The following is a 7,123-nucleotide window of genomic DNA, read 5'->3' as shown; positions in this document are numbered from 1 at the left end:
GGTTTTACTTTTATATTTCCATTTTGTAGACTCATGAACAAATATACTTTTCTTCTTTATGTCTAGAAACAGATGTGCATAAAGCGCTGCGATAAACTCTTGAATGCTCAGGTGAACAAAGCAGTACATGGTACCAAGAGTGAACCCTGTTTCCTCCTTAAAGATCTGGGTACACATGCCTGAGTACACTGATGCCTTATAGACGTCAATACCACAGGCTTCCAGATCTGTGTCATAGAAGATCACATTGTTTCTTTCCAGCTGATCAAATGCCAGTTTCCCCAGTGAAAAGATGGCATCTTTATCCCAGGAAACATCTGGTGTATGTTCTCCATCATACTTTCGTCTGCTCTGCTGGATCTGAAATCTGAGGAAGTGTGTGTACATTTGTGTCAGAGTCTTAGGAGTGTCTTCAGTATTTGACTCCTGCAGTGTTTTGGAGACATCATCAGCCTGATTGTTTTTCACAACATTATTTCTTTTCTCCTCTAAAATGTTCTGGAGAACAGTGGCTGAAATCCAGCAGAAGACTGGGATGTGGCACATGATAAAGAGACTCTTTGATTGTTTAACATGATCAATGATTTCTTTGGCCTGATTCTCATCCGTGAATCTTTTTCTGAAGTACTCCTCCTTTTGTGCATCATTGAATCCTCGTATCTCTGTCAGCCGGTCGATACAGTCAGGAGGAATCTTACTGGCAGCTGCTGGTCTGCTGGTGATCCAGATGAGAGCAGAAGGAAGCAGATTTCCCTTGATGAGGTTCGTCAGGAGAACATCCAGAGAGGCTGGTGATGAAACATCAGACCACGTCTCATTATCCTTAAAGTTTACAGGAAGTCGACATTCATCCAATCCATCAAGAATGAACAAGACTTTGAATTGATTTCTTCTTGTGAGGTTCAGTCCTTTTGTCTCTGGGAAAAACTGAGTTATAAGGTCCATCAAACTTAGTTTTTCTTGCTTCTTTAAGTTCATCTCTCTAAATGGAAGAGGAAATATGAAGCTGATATCTTGATTTTCTTTTCCTTCGGCCCAATCCAGAACAAACTTCTGCACAGAGACTGATTTTCCGATGCCAGCAACTCCTTTTGTCAGTACAGTTCTGATCTGCTTGTCTTGTTCAGGTGCTTCAAACAAATGTTTGCACTCAACCTGTATCTCCTGTGATTCATGACGTCTGGAAGCAACTTCAATCTGTCTCACCTCATGTTCAGTATTGACCTGTTCACTACAACCCTGAGTGATATAGAGATCTGTGTAGATGTTCTTCAGAAGTGTAGAGTCACCTTGCTTTGCAATTCCTTCAGACACACATTGATACTTCTTCTTTAGGCTACACTTTAGCTGATGAATGAAGATCAGCTCATCTAAACAGAAACAAAATACAGATATTATTTAATTATATTTTCTCTCACATTTTTAAGTGACAATCTAACATGATTACGAGTCTCTTACCTTCTAGAGTCTCAGCAGCTTCATCTTGCTTCATCTCTCTCAGGAAGTAGAGCGTGAGATCAAGAGCTGCTTCTTTCATACTGCATCTGTTCTCATTAAAGTCCTTCACAAAGTACTGCTTGTCCTCTTTTTGTAATATTTTCTTAAACTTTTCCAGTTCTTTCTTCAGAAATGTGATTATTTTGCCCTCAAGGTGCTACAAAAAAAGAAGAGGATGATGAGAGAAAAAAATCCTATATTTGGTGAAAATTATTTATTCAGTAATTAAAAATATTCATCAAAAATCAAGTTGAGACAAACATTACTTTGTTGTAAATTAATAAAAATAGGCTTTCGTTCTCATTTTATAGGTTCTTAAAAAGAAAATTTTGAAATAAAGGTTCTGTCACACTCTTATTCAATAACATTTGTTTATTATAATTATTAAATATTCTTAAAAATGTGTTTTATTACCTGGAAGATCTGCAGGAGACTGTCTGTAAAATTATTGCGGTTCCTGTGAGACTGTAAATCTGGATCTAATGTTTCACACTGAAGCCTGATAGTAAATAAAATAAATCAAAATACTGCATTTTTCTGATAATTATTCACTCACACACTTTCTGACACAGTCTGGGTTTAAAGAAAAATAAGAAACTCATCAAATACCGTCTGGTTCGTGATGTTGTTTCTTCACTGAATCTCGGTGGTTCACCCTTTGACTGGTCACTCTTCACAGACACAGAGCTGGACACATGTGAGTCTGATCTTACACTAATGACACAAAGAACAAAACACTTTACTACAGGAGCTCCTTCAGTCTCATTTAAAGAGCTTCACAGTTGAGGATGGTAATGAAGCACAGTATAGACATGCATTTGTTCATCTATTACTATGGATAGATGGAAAGACATATTCATGTTTGGCTGCATGATCTATTTTCATGGTTAATTTATACCTCCTTGTGTCTGCTTGTGTGATTGTGTTACTGGAGAGAAGCTCCAGACTGAGTTCAATAAAGAGGAAATCAGTCATTTATTGTTTTATTTCATTCATTTCTATCCCAAGCATCTTAGTGGAGAAATAAGCCAACACAACATTATAATGTCAAAGATAATACATACCTTTGGAAAGATGTTCTTTCCTCACAGAAGTGCGGCATGTTACCACCCTTTGACCGGTCACTCTTCACAGACACATGTGAGCCTGATCTTACACTAATGACACAAAGAGAGAAGAGAAACTTTTCTACAGGAGGTTCATCTGTGTTTTATATTGACACACATTCTCTCTAGTCCTTCACAGTAATGAAAACAGAGTTTTAAAGATAGCAGACATTCTTGTTTACAGACTCACATTTGTTTAACAATTTCTGTAAAGTACTTCAAATGTGAGACTAAATGTATTTTTACAAATATTTGGCTGATCTAATTAAAGAGATTTTATTTTTCATTTTATTTTTGACTAAAATAGAAAGCAGAAATGTCAGTGCTACACAGTTCTGACACTATTTTAAAAGTTTATCACTTTGTTTATTGGGTGTAATAACAGTAACAATGTTGTTGTAAAAATTACTGTATCCTTTTGACCCCCAGTCCAAGTCTGAGCTGAATGTTTCACAGACATAAGCTTTTATTTTGCAACTCTCTTACCTTTCAGATACAACCTCATATATAAAGTTATAATTTTTCTTCTTGACTGTAACAACGGTTGTACTTTATTTTACAGTACGTGTACTTACATGTACTTATAGTGTACTTACAGTGTATTTATCTAAGAAAGTTCTGGTAATACAAGGTAACTACATGGGGTAGGGTTAGGTTTAGGGTAGATTCAGGGTTAGTACCTAGTTATTACATACTTATTGTAATTACTATAATAAGTACATAGTATGTACATGGGGAACAGGACTGTAAAATAAAGTGCTACCGTAACAACTTTATCTCCTGAAATGTCAACATAAAATAGTTATTTAGGTGTGGTTTATTGTATTTTATGTACAGTGTATTTACAGTTGCGATCAAAATTATTCAACCCCCTTGCCCTTCAAGACATTTTGCTGCGGTGAACAACATTTTATGAAATCAATTCAACAAATGCATCAGTTAAGTATTAGAGAAAGTTTGTTAATACACTTTTGAGTGATTCTGAGAATGGAACATTGATGAATCATGATAAAATTCAAACTGGCTCTAAACATTCATGTTCAAAATTATTCAACCTCCTTTGTGCAGAATCTTTTATTCTTTAAAATCACCAATAAACGCTGTCTGTAAGTGTTTAGAAGCTTCTGTCACCTCTCTACTACAGTCTTGGCTCATTCCTCACTTGAAAAAGATTCCAGATCACTGATAATCTTTGGTATTCACATTGCCACTGCTTTCTTCAAATTCAACCAGATATTTGCAATGAGAATTAAGCCTGGAGACTGAACAGGTCACTCGGGTACATTCCATGACTGATCCCTGAACCAAGTAGAAGTAGATTTGGATGTGTACTTTGGGATGACTGTCCTGCAGGAAAGTCCATTGATCATCAGCTTCAGTCTTTGCACCAAAGGAATCACAATTCTTGTCAAAATGGCCTGATACTTCAAAGAATACATTATGTCCTTCATACAGTCATGATTTCCACTTCCTGCTGCAGTAAAACACCCCATAACAGGAACTGATCCACCGCCAAGTTTGACGATGGAGATGGTGTTCTTCTGCTTATGAGCTTTGCCTTTTTTGCAGCAGACATACCGCTGATCCATGGGTCCAAAAAGTTCCAGTTTGGTCACATCACCCCATAAAACATTCCTCCAGAGCTCCACAGGTCTACACAAATGAATTTTATCAAGTTCAAGTCTGCCTTTTGTTCTTCTTGATCAAGAGTGGTATGCTGCAAGATGTCTCAACATGAAGGCCATACTTGTCTAGTGTTCTTACACACTGCTTTGAAATGGTTTTCCTCCTTTCATCGGGTCATCTTGCAAGTCTTTGGCTGTACATTGCAGGTTTTTTCTCAGTTGCTCTGATTAAACATTTTATGATATTGTGCTTTTTCTTCCACACCCTGAAAGGTTTTCTGGTAAAACACACTTTAAACTTAGGGAATAAGGCTGAGAGCTGTGTCTCTAGAAACTTTCAATGTCTTGGAAATCATCATATAGCCTTAGCCTTTCTAAAGTAATACAATACTTCTTCTCTTTAGCTTTTTTGAGATCTCTGTTGACATTTTTCCTACTCAACTTCTACACATGCATGGGCTAACTGTATGTGTAACGGCTCAAGCCAATTCTGTTTTTAATAGAGTTTCTAAAAGCTTAATTGTGTTTTGAGACTGTTTTATTCCCCACCATGCAAATAAGTGATTTAAAAACAGCAATGTTGAATAGGGGTTGAATAATTATGACATAGCAGTATTATTAAAAAATCTGATAACTCAAAAATATTACATTATATATTGACAATATAACTTTTAATATGCCAGTGAACTGTTATAGATGCAATTTTTATTTTATCCTGGATCTTCAGAAAGGCTTGTATTTGTAAAGTACTGCAGTCTCTGAGGGGTTGAGTAATTTTGATCGCAACTGTAGGTGTGGTTTATTGTATTTTATGTACAGTATATTCAGGTGTGGATTACTGTATTTTATGTACAGTGTATTTAGATGTGGTTTATTGTATTTTATGTACAATGTATTTAGGTGTGGTTTATTGTATTTTATGTACAGTGTATTTAGGTGTGTATATCTGATGTTGTACACAGGAAGCTGGGAGAAAATGCACTGCAGCTTCATAAAGCGTGTTGTACACAAGCTAACCTTTGGGTCGTACGGCTCAGGAACAGAGTTATTAATAAATCTTAAACACTGAATCCAAACAAAGAGGGTTTACTTTCTCATCCAAACACACAGCGTCTCCACAACATGACGACAACACTACAACTCATTGAAGCCTTGTCTTCTCTTTGTGTTAACCTTTGAACAGCATTACGCTAATATTTCACATTGTGATGCACACATTTGTGAAATTAATATCTGGACTTCAGTCAAGGCATTTTAATAATTTCTGGATCAGTGTTCTCTGTTAGACAGAATAAATCACTTTGCAGGAGACTGTGACCTTTGTAACTTTGAAGATCTTACACAAACAGATACATTACACACTAAAGGAAAATGAAAACATTCAAAAGTATCATATAAACCTTTAAAATAAGTGTGCAATCATTTTTTAATGTCTGACAATAAATTTATGAGCTGAAGAGCATAAATTGACTGTAAATGATAATTTGGATTTTCTATTCTGAGATATTTAAAATCTATTGGCTATTTTTTTTTAATACAAATTTTATTTTTAATTAGGACGTTAGGAAGCTCAGAAGTTCTGGAAATCATTTGTAAATATAAAACACAGTTTGTTAAGGTTGTGTTTTTTCCAGCAATCCTCTGAAACTGCAGCAGTGTTTAAAATGATTGTCTGAAAACAGACTCAGTCTTACCTCTGTTTGTGTGAGAGACTCATCTTTCCTCTCTTCTCTGACAGACTGCAGATGAACAGCTCAACACTGAGATCTTTGTGTCTCTGAAGACGATCAGATGCTCATCATGACCTGGACATGACAATCAGATCAAGATCATGAGAGTTCAGAGGAACAAATGATGAAGAATATAACTAGTGCTGAATCTCTGAGTTATCAAGCAATCAATATACAAATAAAATATGCTACAAATATACTGCCATGTAATAATCTCTTCAGATCACTCTAAACACACGTCTTTATTTGCATACACATTACTATCGGATCAAGTTTAAAAGAAAATTAGTTTTGCTCGTGTTTATCGTCTATCGATCCGGAAGAACAGGTTTGATTTGAACACAGAATACTTTCGGTTTCGCGACTTAAAATGGAAAAAGGAGGAAATGAAACAACACTTTTAGAATTATTGCTTATTTTTAAAGACTTGTAAAAATGTTTTAACGTTCATCGTCTTTAAACGGTTTGTTGTATTAATAGCTCTCTGTATCTCAGTGGTTTGTTTCTTCGGCGACAGACAGGTATAAGTTATAACTGAACAAATCACGCTTCATCCAGCTCTGAAAAGCGTTCATCATTCTCCTAAATAAGTGTAATGGTGAAAGTATTCAGACTTACTTGCAGTAGTTCAGACGATCTTGTGCTGCAGGAACAGAATCCAGAAGTCTTTCACACACTTCCGGTTTGTGATCGCTGTTAAACACCTGTGCGATCTTCACGATTGATGTTTGTCACCTGACACGACTTCATCTTGGAGAAAATCAAAGTCCAGTTAACAACAGATCTCGTGCATCAGCGCCACCAACTGGACAGGAATGTGAAGCACAAACACACCTGCTTTCTCCTTCTTCTTCCTTCTAACAGCAGATCCCAAACTAAAACAGTGCACTAGCGCCACCTGCTGTTTCTTCACATTCTCCCTCTCAATCTGCTCCATTCACCTCCTTCTGATACATTTGACTACTGTGAAGGGTTAATGAATAATGACAGACAAATCATATCAAATAATCCAAGACAAACATATCAATCTGAAAGGTAATGATTATGTGCTATATAACAGAATTATATACAGTCCTGTTTTTATTTGAAGAAATTTCATTACATTTCTTTCATTACAGCAATAGTCTGAATTCAGATTAAATGATTTATTCAGTTATTCTGTAGG

The 7,123-nt window shown here is 35.9% G+C and overlaps 1 long non-coding RNA gene across 2 annotated transcripts; it reads right to left on the bottom strand.

The window, feature by feature from the left end:
• Positions 1 to 1,910: 1,910 nt before the first annotated feature.
• Positions 1,911 to 6,911, bottom strand: LOC113098282 (uncharacterized). Of its 2 annotated transcripts, XR_003288973.1 has the most exons (5): positions 6,793 to 6,911; positions 6,577 to 6,708; positions 5,923 to 6,033; positions 2,107 to 2,211; positions 1,911 to 1,996 (listed from the first exon to the last, which is right to left on the bottom strand). It is a non-coding gene; the product is annotated as an uncharacterized LOC113098282 (long non-coding RNA). The 2 variants fall into 2 exon arrangements; XR_003288974.1 differs by lacking the exons at positions 1,911 to 1,996; positions 2,107 to 2,211 and adding an exon at positions 2,591 to 2,654.
• Positions 6,912 to 7,123: the final 212 nt, after the last annotated feature.

The sequence above is a fragment of the Carassius auratus genome, unplaced genomic scaffold, assembly GCF_003368295.1.
Source record: "Carassius auratus strain Wakin unplaced genomic scaffold, ASM336829v1 scaf_tig00216496, whole genome shotgun sequence".
NCBI classification, from domain to species: Eukaryota; Metazoa; Chordata; class Actinopteri; order Cypriniformes; family Cyprinidae; genus Carassius; species Carassius auratus.
This window is presented reverse-complemented; position numbering and strand designations above follow the sequence as displayed.